Below are 26763 nucleotides of genomic sequence, written 5' to 3'. Positions count from 1 at the left end.
GTCATTGACCTTATAACAGATGTGATAAGAGGTTATGACCTTATTTGGCCTTGTATAATAGTGGTGGCAGCTGACTTTATGACCTCTGAAGCTTCTGAAGGGACTAGTAACGGGGATATTAGGCCTTAATAGGGCGTGTTCCAATAATCTTTGAGGAGTGTGGTTGGCAGTGCTTTTGATGACCTAGGATTTTCCGTTCGGCTGAGTGCAGCAGATAATTGCATATTTCATAAGAATCGTTCAGATAGTGAAACAAGCATGAAATTTTGCACAAGTGCTCTTTAAAGTTCCCTCTATCAGAAAAGGGCGCTGGCCACGCAAAAAATTTAATATGGTGGCCAAATTCCAAGATGACGGCCAGTATCGACAGATTTTGGCTAATTTTTCACTAGAATGGCATGTATTTGCTTCTAGCAATATGGTAAAGCTCTTCCATACTATTTCTTGTGAATATTATGTTTCTGTAGCTTCAGTACAGTTTACCTTTAAATATGGGGGCTATATGGCTGCAAGAAAAGGCAGAAACAATAATTATAATGAGAAATAATGCCCGTTCAACAATTATCGTTTTAAGCATGGATCTTGGTTTCTGTGTTTTTAGATCCTAATGAGGCCATCTCTTTCGAATAACTCATCAATTTTGAAGGAAAATTAATAAATGTAAAAGAGTGTATGTCTGCACACAACCAGGGCACACTGGTGACATCACTGCTGTGTAACTCAGCATGGGGTTCAGTGCCAGCTAATCCAGCTTTACTAATCCTGTAGTCTTAGACTAGTAGTTGTAGTATAGTTTAGTTTAGTGTCCCAAATGCTTTCTAACAGCCCCAGACCAGCTATAGTTAGATAGCCGCACCTGAATAGACAGGATGTCCCAGCGCGGAGAGCCGAGCCAAGGTATGGGGGCTGTACATGATGGTTCATGTACTTACCGGATGGTGTACAGATCACACGGGACTTAAATGGCACTGGATGAATGATCGGGCTAGGTGTAGGGAGACCGAACCTAGTTGAATCCCATACAGGAATGTGTGCTTTGTTTAAGGTGGTAAAAGGATAACCCCTCGGCCTTAATCAAAAGTGAAATCATGGCTGAATGTGATGCCAATCCAATATTGAGCAGTAGAAAAACAAACTGGAGTTTGTGTTGTCTTTGTCAGAAAGACAAAAGAGGTGAGCACTTGACATCACCTCCAAGTCATCATGTCCTAGACCATGATGGGTACACAATGCTGGCAAGGAACATTCCCATGTTCAGTGAAATTAATGAAATGCCACTGATAATGGATCCAGCAAGGCTGGATGAAGGTGATGGCATAGAGGCCACTCTCAGGAAAAATGCAGCAAAATACCATGTGAACTGTTGCTTGTTGTTTAACAACACTAAACTGGACCGTGCAAGAAAGCGACAATCCAATGACCAGACCAGCAACACTGAGACTAGTCGTGCAAAACTGCGCCGAACCAGTCATGACAATGAAGTTTGCATTTTCTGAGAAAGTGGCACCTGCATCTGATCTCAGACAGGCTAGTACTAAGGGCCTTGACTTGAAATTGCGTGAATGTGCAGAGATACTTAGTGATGGCAAGCTCCTTGCTAAGTTGACTGGTGGGGATGTCATTGCACAGGAGTTTAAGTATCACCATGCCTGTCTTTGTGCCCTCTACAACAGAAAAAGGTCCTACCTGAGGAGCCTTGAGAAAGACCAAGGTAGCACTGAGTCAGAATCAGATGTGTATCCACTAGTTCTGTCAGAACTGATGACATACATTGTTGAAAACAACCTTTGTTCAGATGATCCAGTCACATTTCGGCTGGCAGATATTTGCCACCTCTACCAACAACGTCTGGAACAATTAGGTGTAGAGTCACCAAGTGTAAATTCCACGAGACTCAAAGACAAACTTCTGGCAGAAATTCCAGAACTTGAGGCTCATAAATCTGGCAGAGATGTATTACTTGCATTTCAAAAGGATGTGGGAAAAGCACTTGCTCAATCATCTGATCTTTCAGAGGCAGTTATCATTGCTAAAGCAGCAAATATTCTCAGAAAGTCTATACTTGATCATCAGTCACGGTTTGATGGCACATTTTCTGAGGCTTGTGTACGAAATTCTGTGCCTCCTCTCCTGCTCCAGTTTGTAGGGATGGTTGAGCATGGGGCTGACATCAAGTCACAGTTACGATTTGGAGCATCAAAGTCAGACCAGGCCATTGCACAGCTCATGCAGTTCAACTGCTACTCCCGATACAAAGAGGGAGCAACAACTCATAGACACTCCAAAGACAGAGAAACACCATTCCCAGTCTACATGGGACTCTCAGTCTATGCCAAAACCAGGAAGAGAAACCTGGTTGAAATGCTACATCAGTATGGCCTCAGTATCTCTTATGACAGAGTACTGGAGGTCTCTGCACAGTTAGGAGATGCCACAGTTAGCAAATATGTGGAGGAGGGTGTGGTCTGTCCCCAGTACTGCGAAAAGGGTTGTTCACCACTGCAGTGATGGACAACATCGACCACAACCCATCTGCAACTACTGCCACTACCTCCTTCCATGGAACTAGCATCTCCATATTTCAGCACCCCACCAAGGAGAACACTGGACAGGAAAGACAGCAACTAAAGTTTGCACCTGAGAAAGTGAGGTCGGTGCCTGAATTGCCGGACACATTCACAAACATCTCACCAGCTTCCTTTCAAACAAAGAACCCTGTGCCACCAAACACTGCAATACCAAAGCCACCCACAGATATCTTGGGGCCACAGCTTGCACTGGAGTATCAGTGGCTAGACAAGGTCATAGTCACCCAGGAAATAGATGATGCAGTGAATCTGACGTGGTCAGCTCATCACGCTTCAATGAAGAGAAGCCCAGAATTTGAAGTAACCATAACTTCATTGCTTCCTCTCCTGCGTGATCAGGCTCATTCTGTTGCTACGATCAAACACGTGATGCAGAAAGTGCAGGATGTCACTGATTTTCTGAACCCTGGCCAGATACCCATAATCACAGCTGATCAGCCAATCTATGCCGTAGCAAAGCAGGTGCAGTGGCAGTGGCCTGATCAGTATGGCGAAGACAAGTATCTGGTAATGTTTGGTGGTCTGCACATTGAGATGGCAGCAATGACATCTCTTGGTACTCTTCTTCATGGCAGTGGTTGGACAGGAGCTCTGGTGGGGGCAGGAGTTGCTTCATCTGGAACTGCAGAATCCTTCCTGTCAGCTGCAAGTGTAACCAGGACACGGCAGATGCACCAGGTTACAGCCTCTAGTTTGTACAAACTCCTGAGGACAGCATACACTGACTACTGTGCTGAGAAAGCAAACAACAATGAGCACTGCTGGCACTGTGGATGAGCTAGACTTGATATGTTTGCCAGAAAACAAAGGGCATATGAGGCCATTCCACCAACCAGGAGCTCTCCTCCAACACACCAAGCGTGCTGCGTACCAGGCTGGTTGTGTGTGGGGCAGGCCACCCAGTGTCAGCCACAGCCAGAGAACCCTGCTGAGTGGGGATGGCAAAAGTCTGGTGAAGCATGGCAAGTCCTCTGGACAACCAACTCGCCCTTAGCCAAGAGTTGCCAACAGCTTACCAAATGTGGATGCAAAGCAGGCTGTCGGGAAAGGTGCAAGTGCTACAAGCTGGGTCTTCCTGCACAGCTCTGTGCACTTGCAAATGTGAAGTCTAGATAAATATTGCCCTCTCTTCAGTAGATAATCTAGCTTGAGCATCCAACGTGTCATGCTATGCCTACCTTCTTATCCTCGAATTTTTCAAAGGTGTAGGTTGAGACCTATACATAGATTGGTTGCGTTTAGTCCGTATTTCTCTTCTTTTCTTTTTATGGTTACAGTCTTAGACACAATGTTGTATGTGACCATACCATTACTATTTCAGTTGAAAATAGGATATTAGTTAAACTGTCTGATCACATGAATATACCATTAAATAAAAAACAGTTGGTCTCTATGTGTGCTAGCGCTGTGGATAGAAAAACTTTTATGGCAACCATTTTGTACGCCATCTTGGTTACAATTCATTTAGTAAGGGTTTTCAATAAAATGTGTGGTATGGAACATTTTTATAACCTAAAAGTCGAGGTTTAAAAAAAAAAAACTGGCATATTCCATCCAATAGATGCTCCCAAACCAGTGAATCTCAACATAGATGGCGGCCATTTTGAAAAATAGCCGCCATCTTGGATTTTCAGGTGGCCAGCGCCCTTTTCTAAGAGAGCGTAGTCTTAGGAATGTTTGTGCCAAATTTCATGCTTGTTTCACTATCTGAACGATTTTTACAGCAATCTGCTGCACGGGGATATTCTTACATGAGTGTTCTTTTTTATGTTGGCTGTAATGAGGGCTTAGTAGGGAATAAGCAGGTTCACGGGCGAGCAAGTTTTTTTTTTTTCTGAATACGTTGCAAGTGACCCGATGTTGCTGCGTTTAGTGACATACTGGAGATGTATTGCTCATGGGCGGATTATCCCTTCCCGTTCTCTCTAAAGCCCGTTTCTATGTATGTGGGTGTAGAATGTGGTAGTTGGATGCCGGGCAGCATATTCCCGAAATGTATACTGGTAGTGCACCAGCAAATTTCCAGCCAATCACAGCGCTCGCACTTGCAGTGATGTCATCACTGTGGGTGGAGCTAGTAGCCAGCGTTCCCACGCCACTTTGCTCTCTTTCCATACTATCACCCATATTTGAAAGATGAATAATAAAGATAAATCCTTTAGTAGGACTTCAAAATTTGCTACTACAACCTATGTTTGGTTTGCAAGTTGTATGATCGCAAGAGTTTTAACTTGAGAGCATTACTATGATCTTTCAAAAACGTATGATACCTTCAGATGATATCATACATTGTATCAGGCCTTATTTATCGTACGTACGGCATTTATCTAATGAATAGCTGAGTTTGGGCAGACTGTTTCATCACTCATACATGCTTGTTGGTCATGAGTACAATGGCCGTTGACAGCGAAGCCTTGAATTTTGAAAGCGATGGATTCAATAACATTGTAATTACAGAAACAAGAGATTATTTATGTCTCAGAACGAATGTCCATTCTCAAGAAGACCTAGAAGCATGGAAGCAAATCTACTCCAGAAGAACAAACACCTGCTTCAACGTCAAGAGGTTGTATGATGCTGGAGAGAGGAAAGCCTTTCACCAGAAATTAATGTGCATTCACGGCGATAAACGACAGAAAGGAATCAGGAAAACCTTTACTGGGTAAGTATTGACGTGGTCCAGTTATGCTTATTAATGAAATTGTGATAATGATGGTTAGGGATATCGATCATGCGGTGCAGTTTTGGTTATACTAAAGGATGGATATGGATTCTTTGGAGATAATATGGAGAAAAATGACAAAAATGATTCTTGTTAATATCAGACCTCACATATGATGACCGACTACGGAGGCCTAACTTACTTTCACTGGAAAGATGTTTAGTCCGAGGTGATATGACTGAGTTATCCAAATGTTTCCATAGTATTAATATGGGTTCTGAAAATTAGCAGTCAACACAGAGCTACAAGCAACGGTTTCAAATTGGATAAATTTTGATTAGAGATTATATAGGTAAGAATTGGTAGTGGACATCTGGAATAGGCTTCCAAATAGTGTAGTCATTTATTTCATAATATTACGAACATGCTGAATCAATAGGAATGATAAAATCTAAGAAAATATGCGAGACGAGTTACGAAATGTGAAAACCTTAAAAAATATTGCAGAAATTAAATAAATCTTCTTTTCATTCACTACATTAAAAGAGACATACACAATAAGATACATGGCGTGATGGTTCAAGAAACTGTCTTCAAAAACATGTTCGCATAATATGAAATTTTTACCTCTTTTGAAGAGGCAGATATCCATCATTTTTTGGGGTCTCTCAATTCCGCACATGGCGTTCCCAGTTACCTGATTCAACCTGGATTTCGATGAAGCATAATTATAGTAACACGAGTTTATGCAAATATTCAGGGGAATGAAAGAAAAAGTAATTTTGAGTAGAAAATGTTCTATAAACACATGCATTTTAAGGCGACTAAGTGAATAAGGCAAGTGGATTGATAGTCTTTTAAATAATTATGATTCTTTTCTTGCAAGTGATCTAACTTGCTTAAACAATGAGCAAAAAACGGTAATGTCTGTCTGGCTTTACGTATCAATCAAGTAAGTAGTGTAAATGTTGCTGAGTAACATTCATTTGTGGATGCTTTGTCCTGCAGCCTCGTCACAGAATTGTTGAACCAGCACTCATGACTGGTTCTGATGAATTCTTTAGATGGACAAGAAGAGATTTTTAAAAATACACTTTACATATTTCATAGGTTTCTAATATTCGAATAAGCAAACCTACCTTTGATGTAGGAGATTCAGTTAGGCTTACTTTTTTTATCTGTGTCCAATGAATACTACTGATAGGGAGGGAAACGGATTCAATGATGCATGCATTTTTTTTTCTTCAAAACCTAAATAATACATGCCATTCCGAGGTACTTTATTCACATCGGCCTAGGGCTCCATGCTCCTTCTATACGGCACCACCGCTCCTCCCACAGGCGACCCCGACCTCTCGCTACCAACTAGCAGCACTGATGATAACAGTTATTTTAAAATTCCCATCATCAAAACTAAGCCTTAAAATGCATATGTTTATAGAACATTTTCCGCTCAAAATTGCTGTTTCTTTCATTCCCCAAAATATTTGCATCAACTCGTGTTACACCCTGTATGTAGCGTGGACATGTAGTCTACCAATTTAGTGTCATGTAATGTTTCGGCAGGTGTCAGGTATTAATGGACGTCAGCTTTCGTATAATAAAAAGCAAAAGTTGCATGAAGAGGGACAAATTGGCCAGCAGTCATCCCTGTTTCATTAATTAAGATGCAAAGATCGAGAGCACAATAGTCTGCTGGCTGAGGCCTTCCTTGAGGCAATTGCGGCGAGTGGACCCAATAACCAGAGACGCGTTTTTTAAATATTTTGAATAAGGTACTTTTCAGGTTTTTACAAGTTTCATGATTTTTGCATTTTAAGTCACTATCATTCTAAGTCATTACACATGACAAGCTATTTTTGGATATTGCATAAGGCTATTTTATTACATTATATGCATAACTGAATCACGAAAATATGGAACGTGATGAATATATAAATAAAGATAAAATCCACGAAGGAAACGGAAACACTGGAGTGCTGCGAGGCCTTTCGACACTAGTCCTTTACTTAGCAGACTGAAGAAATATAAAAGTATGTTTACAAAGAAAGCTCATATAAATGACAGATGGGTATTATAAAGGAAACATATGTACCTGGAATCCAACACAATTGAAGAATTAGTAGAACTGCCAAAACAGGATTAAATATTTAAGAGGTTTTTACAAAGGATTAGGATCAACCGTTGAAGAGCAGGGACAGGGCAATTAAAAGATTATACAGGTTCGTGACTGACCACCTAAAAATTTTTAGTACATCACAATAATTCTCTCTTTTTTTTTTTTGTAAACAATAATAACTTTTTGCAAGATGAACATTTTTTTTTATAAAAAAAAAATTATATTAATCATATGGATATATAGAAAATATATATCAAGTAGCTACCTTGTAATTAAGTCAGTGATTTTATCTTTTAGGTCATTCTTGAACATTTTTCTAATACAAGGGTCCAAATAATACATGCCAGGGCTAAGATTGAAATTACAACTGGAAGTAAGCTGGATAATAGCGGACTCCAATAGATTTCTTGAGGAGAAATCTTTCGATCTGGCAATCACTGAACTTTCAGTCCAATATATCCTGTGAGAGTTTTCACTTAAATAAATGACTATAGCATTGGATGCTTGTCCAGTTTTGACTGAATACTTATGTTGCTTAATACGTACATCTAAATCTTTGTTAGATTGACCAATATAAAAAGAGGGACAATCCAAACATGGAATTTTATATATTATGTTGTTGTTTTCAAACCACTAAATAAAAATATATGGGAACTTTGTTGTTTATATTCCTTTCCTTCTGTACTGTACTACATTTGTTGTGTTAAATTAGATCTTTTTCTGCTTAGGAATCTACGTACATAGCTGTAATCCACAATACTGAACCCTGTGAAAAAAAATACATATATATATACAGTATATATATATATATATATATATATATATATATATATATATATATATATATATATATATATATATATATATATATATATATATAAACAGACGAATTCTGAGGTAAGTGGAATCGAATAAGGAACAGGTAGACCAGTATTTGGTAAACATAATTTATTACAACTAGTTTCGGGGTCTTACATACCCCATCATCAGGCATCTAAAATATATAATAAATAAACATAATGAAAAAGCACTCACTAAAATAAAATTAAACACATCAGAACTAATTACCAAGAATTAAAGTTGGACAGTACCGTTAACTTACAAAAGCAAGAGCCAAGAGAAGAATAAAAGGCAAATACAAAGATAGTTATAAACGATAGACACAGAATTAAAAACAAAGTAACTCAACTGACCGTTTATTATTACAGAGTGATGGTTTTTCTCTGATTGTATACAAAGTTTCTATTGTGGTTAGCTCCACATCACTAGACCTCCTACTGGCTAATATAGAAAAAGATTCCATACTCAGAGGATGGTCATGGTGATGGGAATGGTCACGAATGGCACTAAATGCTTGTTTGAGTGGCCTGTTTGTTCTAATTTTTTCAATTTTGTTTATTTATTATATATTTTAGATGCCTGATGATGGGGCATGTAAGTGCCCGAAACTAGTTGCAATAAATAATGTTTACCCAAGTACTTGTCTACCTGTTCCTTATATATATATATATATATATATATATATATATATATATATATATATATATATATATATATATATATATATATATATATATATATATATATATATATATATATATAATGAATGCTTTCTCTCGGTTAATAAACCATGAAAAAGAATGGTGCAATATGCTCTTCGTTAGAAAAAATTATGGATGTTGGATATTATTTCATAGCGATGCACTATACTTTGATGTAAAATGCGAGAGTATGATAGTATTTTTCTCATAGTACAGTATTTTTTCATAAGAAGCGTAAGAAATCCACGCTGAATCTTAAATAGGTGAGCTCTCTAGATATAGATTTATATATCTATCTATATTTCTGGGTTTTTCTCTACAAATAAATGGAGAAAAAGTAGGCTAAGCTGCTTGAAGTTTTCCATTGCAAATTTAGTTTTTACATGTTGAGCATTAAGGTAGTCGATGAATGGTGCAGTATACTCTTCTTTTTAAAATATCTTGTAAATATCATATACGTAATGTTTTTAAAGGGTTAAGTACCTTAGGCCTGCTCGGCAACCTTTTGTGTTTGTAAAATCTCATACGTATCGTAGCAGGTAACAGGATTTCCCACAGGCAATCCCTCAATTTCTTTTAAATACATAATTATGATTAAAGATGAAATAGTTGTCTTGTGTTACCAAGCTTGCACAAATGTGCACATTCATATTTCAATAGAATTGTAAACGCATTCATTCCCATTATTTTCATGGCTTCCTTCATCAAGATATTAGTATAGAGAGGGTAAGCTGGCCGCTAACTCCACCCACCGTAGGTGACGTCACTACGAGGGCGAGCTCTGTGATTGGCTGGAAATTTTCGGGTGCAATACCAGTACACATTTCGGGAATTTGCTGCCGGGCATGACTTGTGTATTTCTGCGACCTGCAGTTCGCATCGGTGATTTGGAACTAATTGGGGATTACAGAATACTTTGTTTTTTTATTATTTTGATTATTTTGGGGGAACTTGGGTTATTGTGTTGATAATTGCTTGACGGTTGTTGGGTTATTGCAATTAAATATTTATTATGCTAATGGGTAAACATTTCTTAGATTTTCTTGTTTCTTTTTCTTTCTCTTTCTCTTTTTTAACTCTCGCGGAGAAATTCCCTATATTTTTCTTTTGGAATTTCTCTTAGTGTATGAAGCTGAGATCAGGTCGTGTTGTTGGGACTTTGAGCTTTGTCAACCCCGACAATATGGCGGAGGGTGGCGAAGATAAGGATAAGGTGACGTTGTTCCACAAATTTACATCCATCACCTCTGGGGTTCGGCCATTTCCAGGGTTGGTTGATGGGGTTCTTCTGGTACCCCTCGAAATTTTTATTAAGGGTGTGTCGAATTACCTGGTTACCAAGAAAATTACAGACGGGGTAGAGGAGTTGAAACAGAATCTCGGTTCATACTGGGTAGGCAGTAAGACTGTTGGGGTACCTGGGGTTTCTGTCCCATACAAGCAAATTGATGAGATTAAAGGGGATCATGATAAAGGATCAGGTGTTGATAACAGTTTACCGGTTAATACTGAATATGTTTCTGAGGGGAAGTGTTATAAAGTATTTTATCAGAAAATGTGGTGTTGGGCCCAGGTATGGTCGCTCCGGTGGGAGTCTAAGTGAAAGACATGAAAATGCCCAGACGTGTGTGCGTGTGTGAGTGAGGGTAGCGAGAAGATCAAGGGTATAGTGAGTACATTTTCTATAAGCAATGTGTCCAAAACAGGGGTTACTTGGGTAAATTACTAAACTGTAACGATTCAGTTCAGAGATATCAGAAGGATACATGAGATAGATTTTCTAGATTGGGTTGATGAAAATAATTCGGTTGCTATTGTAAGGGACAACAATGAATTTCCAGAGGCAGAATTACAGATTAGAGACAGGTTTTTAGGGATCATTTAGCTAATGCTGATTATAAAGAGTATGTAGAGGGGTGGAGGATGTTTTGGCTGAGTTTGCAGATACTGTAGCTCTTAAAGGGGATAAGTTGAGTTTAACTTAATGTGTTAGAACACAAGGTTCATTTAGAGGATGAGACTAAGCCTATTTTTTCCTTAAATATCGGATTCCTTCTAAGATTAGGGAAAAGTTAGAGCAAGAGGTCAATAAGTGGGAAGAGGAAGGTATAATTAGGCCCAGTTCCTCACCTTTTAATTTTCCATTGTTAGCAGTGCCTAAGAAGGATGGCTCAGTACGTGTGTGTGTGTGTGATTTTCGTAAGGTGAATGATAAGTCGATCCTGGACCGCTATCCTGTGGTGTGTTTGCCGGATTTGTTTGTGGCTATCGGGGTTAAAAATATTTATTCTCCAACTGATCTGATGCAGGAGTTTTTGAAGGTTCCTCTAATTGAGGATAGTCGCACATATACTGCTTTTTCTTTGCTGTAGGGACATTATGAGTTTATGCGGATGCCGCTTGGTTTGTCGGGTAGCCCTACGACTTTTATTAGATTAGTAAATACAGTTTTGCATGGATTGTTAGGGAAATGCATTTACGTTTATATGGATGATATCTTGATTGTCACTGATTCTGTAAAGGAACATTTAGAGGTACTTAGGGAGGTTCTTAGGAGGCTTAGGTTAGCGGCTTTGAAAATTAAATTAGCCAAGTGTGATTTCTTGAAGAAGCAGATAGTATATTTGGGTCATGTTATTTCTAAGGAAGGTGTCAGGGTGAATGGGGACAAGGCTAGGGCGATCGTGGACTTTCCTACTCCTAAAAATAAGAAGCAGATGCTTTCTTTCTTAGGTATGGTGGGACTTTTCCATAGGTTTATGAAAGGGTTTTCCACCCTATCGTCTCCTTTGACAGACGTGTTGAGGGATGACGTGCAGTTTGTGTGGTGTGAGGGCCAACAGTTGGCCTTTCAGAAAATTAAAGAGGCTTTAATGAGTCCCCAGTGCTGAAGTTTCCAGATTTCAAGCAACGTTTCACGCTGGTGACAGATGCCAGTCACAGTGGCATAGGAGCTTGCCTTATGCAGAAACTTGAGGGTAAATTGCATCCTATTACGTTCTACAGTAGGAAGTTTAAGTCGCTAGGGAGTAATGAGATGTCTATGTGCACAACGGACAAGGAGGCGTTTGCGGTAGTGTCTAGTTTGTTGGGCAAAAAGTTGAGGTTCTTACAAATCAAAAGCCATTGTTGGATCTTTTTAATAAGCCGAATCTTTCTCCTAAGAGAGCTAGGTGCTTTTTGACAATTAGGGATTTTGAGGCCAAACTTAGGTATATAGATGGTAGACATAATGTTGTAGGTGATGCCCTTAGTAGGAGTTTTTACGATTCGGATGGTTCCTGTGTTTGTTATGTGTCTGGTGATTGCATAGACTGGGATATTAGTTTAGTGGAGGCTAAACAGGATGAGATGAAATTTTGGCAGACGCAGAGGCGTTTCTTAGGGGTTCTAGAGATAGAGGGTAATTTGTTAGATAGGAAAATTAAGTATATAATTTGTTAGATAGGAAAGTTAAGTATAAGTTGGGAGTGGTGAGGATAAAGGAGATGCAACACAGATAGTTGCCCCAAAGAGCCTGGTACATACGGTTTTGGATATTGCTCATTGTAAGTTTGGTAATCCACATTTGGGAATTGAAAATACATATCACAATGTGCAGGGGAAGTTTTTTTGGAAGAACATGCTCGCATCAGTGAAAGATTTTGTGAGGGGATGTTCAGTTTGTAATGAATGCAAGCCAGCGATGGTTATTTCGTGTAAATTGGGTTTGTTTCCTATCCCCAGCAGACCTTTCCAACGTGCCAGCATGGACGTTCTGGCCACAGACATATGTTGGTTATTGCGGATTAATTAATTAGGTTTACAGAGATTTTCCTTGGAAGCATAAGACATATTTGCCGTTATGGGGTTCCGGAGATACTTATTACAGATAATGGGAGAGAATTTGTGAATAAGACGTTAGAGTGTCTTGTGAAGGTTATAGGAATTCGGAAAGTAACTATTATTCCTTATAGACCAGAAGCCAATGGGTTATGTGAACGAGCCAATAGGAAGATACTTGAGGCTGTCAGAATCACTGTAGGGGATAATGATGTGAATTGGGATCGGTATATCACACAGCATTAATACTATGGCTAGCGATACTATTGTGATGTCTCCCGCTGAGGCGGTGTTTGGTTATCCAGCACAGGGCCCATTCGATTTGTTATCTATTCCGTCTTGCTGTGATGATACGGTTAGATCTTTGGTCTCTACTGCTAAGGATAGATATGCACGCCTTGCTAGGAACTTTGAGTCGAAGACGCAGAAAATGGTTGACAGGAACAATTCAAAGCCAGATAATGTTAAAGTTGCTGTCAGTGATAGGGTTTTTGTGAAAATAAACGTCAGGAATCAGTTGAATTATAAATTAGGGCTTAAGTTCGAGGGTCCATTTCGGGTTATGGAAATAAAGAAAAGTAATAGGTTTGTGGTTCGAGATGAAAAAGCGGGATTGTCCAGGTTGAAACATGTATGTAAGATCAAGAGGACAGCTTAAAGGGGAATTTGTGGACTAATTTCTTTTTTTCTCGCTTTCTCTCTTCCTTTTCTTATATACTTTTATTCTCTTTTTATTTTTATTTGCTGGTTTCCTTGGAATGTAATTTGGGGGTTTTGAATATGGGAGAACGCTTGTCCGTAGAGTTTTATGGATTTTGGTTGTCTAATTTTAGTCTGTTTTGTTGTGTTTTTTCCTTTCTGCGCAAGTGCAAATGTTCGGCGCAATTAGTTGTCGGAATTTTGGCAATGCCGAGATCATCTATGTTGGATGAGGCGCATAGATACCGTAGAGTTCTGTGGGCATATTAGAAGTGTTGGGTAAACTTTATGATATGTTTTATCGACCCGTTGGTGGGTTCTGTGATTTGGGTTGTAGTCATGCATATGGTTTTGGTGACTTATGGTTTTGTGGCTTTATGAGATTATATTTTGCCACTGTGTTTTTGGTTTTATGGTCTTTTGAGGTGTTAGAGTCTTTGTAATGGTTTATGGTTATATAATACATTTGTTCTTTTTTTTAGTAAAGGTGATTTTTTGTAGTTATAAGGATGTTAGCTAGTGTGCCAGCTGCAAGCTTAGTAAAGGCTGACAAGTGGCAGCAGAATTAGCTATACAGGGCAAGTCTTTGACGGCATAACGAGATAATAATAATAAATTGCGTGAGGGTTTTGAGAAGTTGAGGACATCTTTGAATGGGTTACTGGTTACTGTTGATGGTGTTCGGGGAGACTTAGATGCTTAGATTGTTTTTTTCCTGTTGTCAGATTACCTTACTTAATGTTGAGAAAGAAGCAGAGTATTTATGAACGGTAATTAAAACTCAGGTTCAAGCAGTTATAGCTGCTTTTAAGGGGCTTATTTTTGGGATATTTTACCATTGGGGGCTCTGGAATCTGCTTTGAAAAATGCAGCATATCTTTATGGTTCACAAATAATTTTCACTGGGGAGAATTTGTATCATTATTACGAGATTTTGAAAGTACGCTTGTCTGGTAGAGGGTTATTTGCGGAGGGTCCTGTTAGTGATATGAAATCGTTTCACAGTTTTATTATCCAGCCTATCCCTAGTAGTTTTGATGGTTCGATGGTGACATGGGATGGAACAGAGACTGTATATTTTGGGTAATCATTATCAGTTCTTTAGTTCACGACAGATACGTTTGTGACAGTTGGATTTTTGCTCTTAGGAATGTTAACTTGTTAGGATGTGAACTGTCACTTGTTTATAATCAGACACCTTCAGACTGTGACTTCACAACATTCCCATTGGAGTACCACGTGACCTCTATGAAGACTCTCACGGCAGTTTTTTCGTGCAAGCTGCTGGATCTCCACCCGATGTCATAATACATCAGATACCTTCTGGCTGGCAGGATCCCGCCTCCTTGATGCGGCTTGTCGACTCGTCGCGTCGAAGTTCCAGGTACTCAGCAGGAACACGGCGTTATCCCTCTGCCTTGTCCCAGCGGGCCCATAACCACAATTCCTCCACTTCCCCCACTGCTTGAGGATGACTTTTTTGTTCTAGACCACTACCTCCTCTAATCAATTTTGTTGTTGATTGTAGTATTAGTTGTTGGGGATCAAATGTGCAAAGAAACATTGTGCAAATAAACACTCGGCCAAAGAGAAGACAGCCACGTGTGTTGCTGTTCAGCTGGTGCATGAGTCGGGACAGTAGAACTCATTGCTTCTCTCGTGCTGAGGGTGGCACAACTGGTGGCCGAGTTACTGAAAACATTAGGAATAATAATGTTATATATTTCGTTTTTTTGAGCTAAGCATTCTTTGAGTTATTCTGGGCAAAGGTAAATGGAAACAGTGCGTATGTACTCAGCGAGTCAGTGCTGACGAAGGCCCGTCATCAGTCCAGCTTTCCATGGCGACAAAGGTATCGTTCCTTAAGAGATGTTCTGGCCATGTCACTGGAAGTCGTCACGTTCTGGTAGACCGTTAGTTCGCGAGTTCGCTCTCATGGGAGAGTCATAGGAAGTGTGAATTTTCCGTTTTTATTACAGGCTAGACATTTGGATCTTGATTTCGTTGCGATGACATCCACTTTGTTGGAAGACTTTGTGTACTGACTGTGAGGTGAGCTGAGACTTTGTTTTTCAAAAACCTGAATGGGTTTTAATAACTTTCTTTAACATGTGCTTATTCTTTGCACTATTACCTTGCTTTGAATATCTTTTTCCCCATTCCTTTTTATTTTCAATGTCTCTTTAATTTTTATTGATTCTCCTGAATTCTGATTTTGATATGTTTAACTGTGTACTTTTGGGGTTAGTAACGTGGGAGATATCTCACATTTATGTTTTCTCTGTGCTTATTTTTAAAAGTTTTGTTTTTCCCTTTGTTTCCTCACATGTATTGAAGTAGAGGTAAAATAAATGGAGGGGAATGTGACTTATCATGACTTCGGTCATGTTTGACTAATTTTGACTTTTGTTGTAGAGATTCAGTTGGTGGAAGTTAATAGCAATATGTTATATTTTTCTTGGTTATTTTTGGGTTAACAATCCTGGGATGTAGATATTCCCATTTCATTTCTGTTTGATTCCAAAACATTTGCCACGTTAGATTATTGAATAAATTATATATTTCTAGACATGTTTTGCTGTTCTTCCTTGGTTCAGTTAGACGCTTGGATGGAGAGAGAGAGAGAGAGAGAGAGAGAGAGAGAGAGAGAGAGAGAGAGAGAGAGAGAGAGAGAGAAGGGTGGATCGAGAGAAAAAGAGAGAGAGAGAGGAGCTCAGCGAGAGAGCTGTATGAGAGAGAGATAAAATGCACTAGCTCAGTGTTCACGCTGGCCATCGCTATCGTGATTTCTTTCGAGATATAAGTTAATCACGCCATTAACCTCATAACAGATGTGGTAAGAAGTTGTGACCTTATATGACCATGTATGTATATATATATATATATATATATATATATATATATATATATATATATATATATATATATATATATATATATATATATATATATATATATATATTGAGAGAGATAGAGAGAGAGAGAGAGAGAGAGAGAGAGAGAGAGAGAGAGAGAGTCTTTTCCCCATTTTGGGATCAGTAAAACTGTTTGCTTGCAACTCTGAATACATGTATAGTATATATATATATATATATATATATATATATATATATATATATATATATATATATTTTGGGATAGTATATATATATTGCATATATATATATATATATATATATATATATATATATATATATATATATATATATATATATATATATATGTATATATATACATATATATATATATATATATATATATATATATATATATATATATATATATATATATATATATATATATATATATATGTATATATACACACACACACATATATATAAAATATATATATATATATATATATATATATATATATATATAAAAGTTTCCCATTTTGGGATCAGTAAAACTGTTTGCTTGCAAATCTGAATATATATGTATGTGTATATATATATATATATATATATATATATATATATATATATATATATATATATATATATATATATATATATATATATATATATATATATATAAAAGTTTTCCCCATTTTGGGATCAATAAAACTGTTTGCCTGCAAATCTGAATACATATACAGTATATATATATATATATATATATATATATATATATATATATATATATATATATATATATATATATATATATATATATATATATATATATATATATATATATATATATATATATAGTTTCCCATTTTGGGATCAGTAAAACTGTTTGCTTGCAACTCTGAAGACTCGAGTTCAAATCTTGCTTGAGAATTGAAGTTCAGTTCCTTCATTTAATCGTCATTTACCGTATCGTAATGGCATTAGTACTGGTGTTCTTGGGAGCTTTCAATGGAAATGTGCTCTTGTGTTTCTTGTACTATATGTTCCGTTTTAAATACAGTAAGTGGGATCTTTCTGATACATTTCCACCTGTAATTTGGCGCTCATTAAACTTTAAAAACGAGGCAATTTGTGCTCTGGTGATGATGTACAAAAAAAAATAATAATAATTATAAACAGTCTAAAATAATACAGTCCTGTTTTTATGGTTACATTAACATTATATATATAAGCAGATGTTTTATCATATTCCGCTCAAACTAAATGTAAAATCTTGACCTTTAAATTAAACCATCACTTGGAAGTCTCTGCACTTGACATATCTGAACGATTCAAGAACAGTTTCCACGTCAGCCAAATCAAAGTCTTTACTAAACATATGTTCCCAGTCCAAAATATTCAATTTTCCAATTTACGTGTACCCAGTCATCAGACCAGAAATTGCTTGTTGTACTGACGAAATGAACAGGTCCGTTGCTTTTCACTCTGATTGCTCAATTATCTAGATTATCTTATCCATCAGGCGCAGTTCCCATTAAAAATTCCAGTGAATCATTAATATTTCTGTCAGCCTACGTGGAATCAGGAACGTTAATTCACAGTGATTCATTAATAACGGATCTCTCTCTCTCTCTCTCTCTCTCTCTCTCTCTCTCTCTCTCTCTCTCTCTCTCTCTCTCTTCGATTTCATGGATATGGTGTGTTTCAGAGCAGGCATGTGTGTGTGTGTTCGTCTGTTTGTACGTTTCGGTGTCAAAGCTGGCATATGTCAATGTCATTTTCTCTCTTGGTAAAGAAATTGCTAAGGAGCTTAGTAGGGGATAGACCTTAATCACATTTCCTAACAAAATTATGATGAATTCAGTTTATAAATTTCATATAGAATATTACCATCGCTTTGGGCTATTTATGAATAATTATTATATTAGTATTCATAAGATGAACCCATTCATATGGAATGAGATACAGGGACAATTGACCTGAAATTCAAGCTTCCAAAGAATATGGTGATCATTAGAAAGCAGTAAGTGGAGGTAAATGGAATGGAAATATAAAGAGAAGAGATCTTACTTATTTAAAAAAATAATAGATTAATAAAAGGATAAAAATGAATTAAAAGCAAGGAGAATAGTATGAGGGAAATAATGCACTGCGTCCTCGCTTGAATTTCTAAGTTCCAACCACACGACATCCTCTGGCTGGATCTTCCAAAGAATTATCAGAAAACAATTCATAATTCATTACGGTCAAAGATAATGATCCTTCATTGTAAGCCTTGTCACCTTATAATGTATCAGTCCTCCATTTGCATGCATTAGTGTGAGGCAATCTCCTAATTTAATTATGAAATCTTTTATTTAAGAATTTTGTATACCCATATATTAATATAGGCTACATTATATATATATAGTGGTGGTTCAGTATCTTGATCATTGTAGTCTAACATAACTGAGGATTATTGCAAATCAGTTCAAAAGTGTGTGTATATATATATATATATATATATATATATATATATATATATATATATATATATATATATATATATATATATATATATATATAAAAGATAAAATCGACTAGTGTCGAAAGGCCATCAATCCCATATTTTCGCAGCACTAAAACAAAAATATATATAAAAATATATATATATATATATATATATATAAATAATATATATAAAAATATATATATATATATTTCCTATATATATATATATATATATATGTATATATATATATATATATATATATATATATATATATATATATATATATATATATATATATATATATATAGATATATTTTTATCTTTATTTATATATTCATCATTTCCATATTTTCGTTATATAGTTATATATATATTATATATATTATTATATATATATATCATATTATATATATATATATAGTATATATATATATATATATATATATATATATATATATATATATATATATATATATATAAATATATATATATATATATATATATATATATATATATACACACATATAATATATATATATACACATATATATATATATATATATATATATATATATATATATATATATATATATATATATATATATATATATATATATATATATATATATATATATATATATATAAATTAAAAATATGTGTGTGTGTGTGTATGTTTGCTTTTATCAGCCTACCTTACAGTGGTAAATGTTTATGCACCTGTATATCAGAATTCAAATTCGCTTTCCATTTATTGTGCAGTTTGAAATGCATACATTGTATACAAAACTGAGCAATCTATAATGGTTCCAATATTTTTGTCATATGCACTGTTTCTGAATGATTACTTTCAAATTTAGATCTGAATATAAATCAGGCATTTAGAAATTGCTAATATTTGGGAGGATATGTAAAATAATTTATCGATATATCCTGGAAAGGCTAAATCATGGTATATATATTTTTTATCTACAATATTGGGTATTGTTTCATATTGAAATATTGTTCTTGCATAACAGTGTTGAGAAAAGGATGCCATTATTTTTCTTTTAATATCAATATATCTAATTATATTTCATTTCCTTGCAAACAGATGCACAGAAGATATTACACATTTAACAGGAAATGAAACTGACTTTATCATATAGTTTTGCTTGAGATCAATTTAAATTTTCAGCCCAAAGACTAACATATTTTTTTCACGGATATTCTGTGTTTTTAGCAGATCAGTTCCAAGCATTTTTCTTTAGAGCAGGCAGTGCAGATATTAATAAGAACAAAATATAATTTAAATCTGGAGAAAGGACAAATGGCATTGATATCAGATTGCTTTTGTTAATACTTTCGTGAGTCAGAATTTTATGTGAATGATAAGATCATATATTTTTTTTTATTCTAGACCAGGAAATAACTTCTATAAAGAGCCGATATAGCTACATACAGTATACATACACTGAAGCACATTCTATGGAGAACTGATATCTTATTCAGAAGATGAAACTTGTTCATATGGAACAAGCCCACAGGGGCTATTAAATTGAAATCGAAGCTTCCAAAGAATACGGTGTTCATTTGAAAGAAGTTACGGAAGGTAATAGGAAGTACAGAAAGAAGAGGTCAGTGATTGGAAAAAAAATAAACTAACAAATATATAATACGGAAGTAGATTTTATAAGGAACGGATTTAGAATATGAAATTACAGTTTATTTCCTCACTTGATCCGAACACTGACCCAATCAAATAATCTGGATGTCCTTTTCCTTTCTCCTAGGTTGTCTTCGATACTCGGAAGTGAATTCTAAATACTGTAGACATCAATAGATATTATGCGTTATGTTTTCACTGGACCCAAAAACGACCCTAAGCGAAGGAATTTTGACCTAGTCCACCCTCCCTGGTTGTCTAGACAATCACGCACACTACTAATTGCAGACAACAGTGCATCTGACAGCATTCAGAACTAAGACATGCATTGTCCAAATCCCTGGAAACACTCGAACATCAATAACGAAACCCCGCCGGGCAAGTCCTCAGTGACAATGAGGATTCGGGCCGGGTCCTTCCTTCGAAGGGAATTCCTCGCTCCAAAGCTCCCTCAAGAAGCTCGAGTATTGCAGCTTCAAGGATGTCAGTCCTGATCAATACCTTGGGGACTCAGTGCTGCGTGGTCCGTCCTTGCATTAATGGGCTCCTGTTGCTAGACTTTCCTGCCTTTGGATCGTCAGTTCCTTTGGTGTTTAGTCTAAGGATTTAGGGGAGACGTCGTTTGTTAGTGAAGGAATCTCTCTCTCTCTCTCTCTCTCTCTCTCTCTCTCTCTCTCTCTCTCTCTCTCTCTCTCTCTCTCCAGAATTCATACTGCCCTGCGCATCATTTTAATTTTGAAAATTTCCTTTTTCTTTAAAACTAAAAATGTGTGATGAGTATTTATTGAAACCACATTAGCCGTTAATTATTTTATTTTGTATTTTCAACACGAGACCAATTAATGGAAACCACGCTTATTGCTCTGCGATAAAACGGTTAACTTTTATTCACATTCAGCATCCATACTTCACTTGCGATAAGGAGAGTTGGTTCAACAACCCCTTCAATATTCCAACTTTGGGTTGCAATGGATACTAATTTATATTCTTTAAAACTCTTGTGTATACCCTTCTGCTTTTCTTGCCTAGCCTAGTCTGTGATTCATCGTTTCTCATGATATATGTGCGCGCGCGTATGTAAATAATGTGTGCATATATATATATATATATATATATATATATATATATATATATATATATATATATATATATATATATATATATATATATATATATATATATATATATATATATATATATATATATATATATATATATATATATATATATATATATATATATATACTATATATATATATATATATATATATATATATATATATATATATATATATTGAGTAATTACACAAAACAGGAGCCCGCCGATGCCGGCTGTCGGTCAATAAAGATGATTTAATCAGACGTCATAAGCGGGTGCTCTTTTTTAAACACCATCCTGTGCTTCGAGTTGGGTAAATTTTCATTTTTCATAGTAGCATTTCTCTCTCTCTCTCTCTCTCTCTCTCTCTCTCTCTCTCTCTCTCTCTCTCTCTCTCTCTCTCTCCAAAATTCATACTGCCATCATTTTAATTTGGAAATTTTCCTTTTTCTTTAAAACTAAAAAAAATGATGAGTATTTATTGAAACCACATTAGCCGTTAATTATTTTATTTTATATTTTCAACACGAGACCAATTAATGGAAATCACGCTTTATTGCTCTGCGATAAAACGGTTAACTTTTATTCACATTCAGCATCCATACTTTACTTGCGATAAGAGAGTTGGTTCAACAACCCTTCAACAATATTCCAACTTTGGGTTGCAATGGATACTAATTTATATTCTTTAAAACTCGTGTATACCCTTCTGCTTTTCTTGCCCAGCGAGTCTGTGATTCATCATTTATATAAATTCCCCTGTGTGTGTGACATATATATACAAATATATATATATATATATATATATATATATATATATTATATATATATATATATATACATTTATATATATATATATATATTGTATATAAATCATATATATATATATATATATATAATATATATATATATATATATATATATATATATATATATATATTGTGTATATAAAATATATATAAACAATAAAGATGATAAACAGACGTCATATAAACAAACATCTATATATTGGGTAAATTTTTTTTTCATAGTATTTCTCTCTCTCTCTCTCTCTCTCTCTCTCTCTCTCTCTCTCTTCTCTCTCTCTCTCTCTGTATATATATATATATATATATATATATATATATATATATATATATATATATATATATATATATATATATATATATATATATATATAGAGAGAGAGAGAGAGAAATGAAAAGATAGAGAGAGAGAGAGAGAGAGAGAGAGAGAAATGCTACTACGAAAAATAAAAATTTACCCAACTCGAAGCACAAGATGGTGTTTAAAAAGATCACCCGCTTATGACGTCTGATTAAATCATCTTTATTGACCGACAGCCGGCATCGGCGGGCTCCCGATTGTGTAATTACATTTCTGACGAAGATCAAACTGCCGGAACTGAGTTAAGAACTGTCGCTGTGTGTGCTCTCTATATATACTGGAATTCCAATATCCCCTCCGGCAGCCAGAGTTGGCCAAAGCTCTTCCTAACGCGTGTTTGGTCGAGTCGGAATTGTAGGAAATTAATGATCATGTGATTTCGTATAATTTTTACAGATGTTGATTATCAAGTTAAGGATAATTCAATGAACTTGTTACTAACTTTGTAAGTCTTTATTTTAGCGAGTCCGTAATTTTGATTGCATCATAAACTTACAATTCTTTCCATAGGAAATGAGCAACATATCATTTCGCAGAAATGCCTACTGACGTTCTTTATTAAGTTATGGATAATAAACGAACTTGTTGTTAGTGCTGTAGTTCCTTTTTATATGAATCTCTAATTTTGACCCTTTATACCATAAATCTACAGTTTTTACTTCGTAAAAAAAGTTTAACAGACGTCGATTATCAAGTTATGGATAAATTAATGAACTTTTAATTAGTTTTCCCAGCCCTTTTTTATAAAAATTTAATTCTGATTTTTTATACCATAGATCTACTGTTCTCTCTACAGGAGGTGAGTCTTGAGAGGCGACTGGTGACGTTTGTATCCGGAGGTCCGAACCACTGATGTTTTAAGCCTTCCATCGGCAATGTACGTTTACTCATTCATTTTTTCTTTAACAGTTACCTAAGAAATATAATGTATCTAACTGCCATTGACAAAGATTAAGTCTTAATTGTTTTGTGGACACGGGAATTAATTTCTAGATGCTTATTCCGCTCTTCCTGTCTCATATATCAAATACATTTTTTTTATAGAAACTGCAAAGAATTAACAATAAAATGCTGTGCGTAATTTGTTGAGGTCATTTATTTTAATCATTAATAGCCCAGAGAAAGATTATACAGGTGAGTTTCCGTATACCTGAGTTTTAAGGGGAAGATTTGCAGTATGTAAATAAATCAATCTATATATATATATATATATATAAGAACGTAAATAAATCAATCCATTATATATATATATATATATATATATATATATATATATATATATATATATATATATATATATATATATATATATATATATATATATATATACATACATGTGTATATATGTATATATGTATTATGTATATAAAATATATAATATATTGATTTATTTATATGTGTGTGTGTGTGTGTGTGTGTGTATGTGTAATGAATTGATTTATTTACTTTCATATGCTCATTATAAAGACAAAAGCCACGAAGGAAAGAGAAACACTGGAGTGCTGTGAGGCATTTCGACTGTTGCCTTCACTTAGCAGACTGAAGAAATATAAAAATAAATTTATAAAGAAAGCTCATGTAAATTACATATGGAGATTACAAAGGAAAAAACATGTACCTGGAATCCAACAAAATTGGAGGATTAATAGAACTGCCAAAATAGGGTTAAATATTTAAGAGGTTTTACAAAGGATCAGGATCAACCATTCAGAAGTGGGACAGGATAGTTAAAAGATTATAAAAGGAGGTGACTGACCACCAAAAATGTTATAACAGTACAACTCAATAATTCTCTTTTTTTGTAAACAATAATAATTTTTGCATAATGAACATTTTTACAATTAAAAAATTATATTAAACATACGAATACATAGAAAATATATATAATGTAACTAATTTGTAATTAATTCAGTGATTTTATCTTTTAGGTCATTCTTGAAATTTTTCTAATACAGGGGTCCAAATAATACGTACTAAGGCTAAAGTTAAAATTACAGCTGGAAGTAAGCTGTATAATAGTGGATTCCAAAAGATCTCTTGAAGAGAAATCTTTCGATCTGGCAATCACTGAACTTCCAGCCCAGTTTATCCTGTGAGAGTTTTCACTTAAATGAATGAATACAGCATTGGATGTTTGTCCAGTTTTGACTGAAAACTTATGTTGCTTAATAAGTACATCTAAATCTTTGCTAGAATAGCAAATATAAAAAGAAGGGCAGTCCAAAGATGGAATTTTACATATTATGTTGTTGTTTTCTTTATGGCTATTTTTATCAACATTTCTTTTAGCTTGTTATTATAGGAAAAAATAGGTTAGCATTAAAAGATTTTAACAATGATTTTATATTCTCAAAACAACTAAAATAAGGCAAAGCCAAGAATGTTCTTAGTGGTTTCTTTCACCATGTTACTTTCACAATAAAACTTTTTGTGGGCCTTATTATAAACAAATATCTAGCATATGTGAAGGATAACATAAATCTGTCCCTATTTTTCTTATGTATTTGATTTCTTGATCCAAATACTGGGGACTGACAATGTGCAAAGCTTGTAAAAACATAGAAGAAAAAATTGATATTTTGATATTAAGGTGATTACCTGAATAAAAATGGACATAAGTTGTTGATTGGTTTCCTATAAATACTGAAATTGCATTGAAATAGTTCTCTATGTATTAAAACATCTAAGAAAGGGAAACAATTGTCTTTTTCTAAGAACATTCTTAGCTTGCCTTATTTTGGAAACATAAAATCATTTTTAAAATCTTTTAATGTCAACCTCGTTTTTTCCTATAAAGGAATGTTAATAAAAAATAACTCTAATGAAAACAGCAACATAACATATAAAATTCCATGTTTGGGCTGCCCCTCTTTTTATATTGGCCATTCTAGCAAAGATTTAGATGTACATATTAAGCAACATAAGTATTCCTTCAAAACTGTAAAAATTCATTTAAGTGAAAACTCTCACAGGATAAACTAGACTGGAAGTTTAGTGATTACCAGACCGAAAGATTTCTCTTCAAGAAATCTTTTGGAAACCGTTGTTATACAGCTTACTTCCAGCTGTAATTTTAACCTTACCCCTGGCATGCATTATTTGGACCCTATATCAGAAAAATGTTCAAGAATGACCTAAAAGATAAAATCACTGACTTAGTTACAAATTAGTTACCTTATATATATTTCCTATGTCTTCGTATGTTTAATATAACTTTTTATTTTAAAAAATATTCATCTTGCAAAAACTGTTATTGTTTACAAAGAGAATTGTTGAGTTGTGCTGTTATAACAATTTTTGGTGGTCAGTCCCCTTGTATAATTTTCTAATTGTCCTGTCCCTGCTTCTGAACAGTTGATCCTAATCCTTCGTAAAACCTCTTAAATATTTAACCCTGTTTTGGCAGTTCTACCAATTCTTCAATTGTGTTGGAATCCAGGTACATATTTTTTCATTTGTAATCTCCACTGTCTTTGTAAGCTTATTTTTATATTTCTTCAGTCTGCTAAGTAAACGACGACAGTCGAAAGGACACACAGCACTCCAGTGTTTCTCTTTCCTTCAGTAGATTTTGTCTCTATTTATATATTCATCATATTCACCTATTTATAGAATATATATTATATTCAGTTATATATATATATATATTGAGATATTAAATATTTATATATATATATATAATATACACACACACACACACACACAGCACAAACGAGGCACATATATATATATATATAGTATATTTACATATAAATATATATACATATATATGTGGCTTTATCTATCTATCTATATATATATATATATATATATATATATATATGCTATATATATATATATATATATAGTATATAATATATTCTCTTATATATGTTATATATATTATATAGATGCAACAGAAGAATTCCGTGGAAAGCGGAGTCGAATAAGGAATAGGTAGACCAGTACTTGAGGAAACATTCTTTATTGCGACTAGTTTCGAGGTTCTAACACAACCCATCATCAGGCATCTAAAATAACAAATAAATACAATGAAAGAAAAAACACTCATTAAAATGAAATAAAATTAAACATCAGA

Source organism: Macrobrachium rosenbergii, chromosome 31 (assembly GCF_040412425.1).
Source record: "Macrobrachium rosenbergii isolate ZJJX-2024 chromosome 31, ASM4041242v1, whole genome shotgun sequence".
Taxonomy (NCBI): domain Eukaryota; kingdom Metazoa; phylum Arthropoda; class Malacostraca; order Decapoda; family Palaemonidae; genus Macrobrachium; species Macrobrachium rosenbergii.
The sequence above is the reverse complement of the archived record's forward strand: the minus strand, read 5'-3'. Positions refer to the sequence as shown.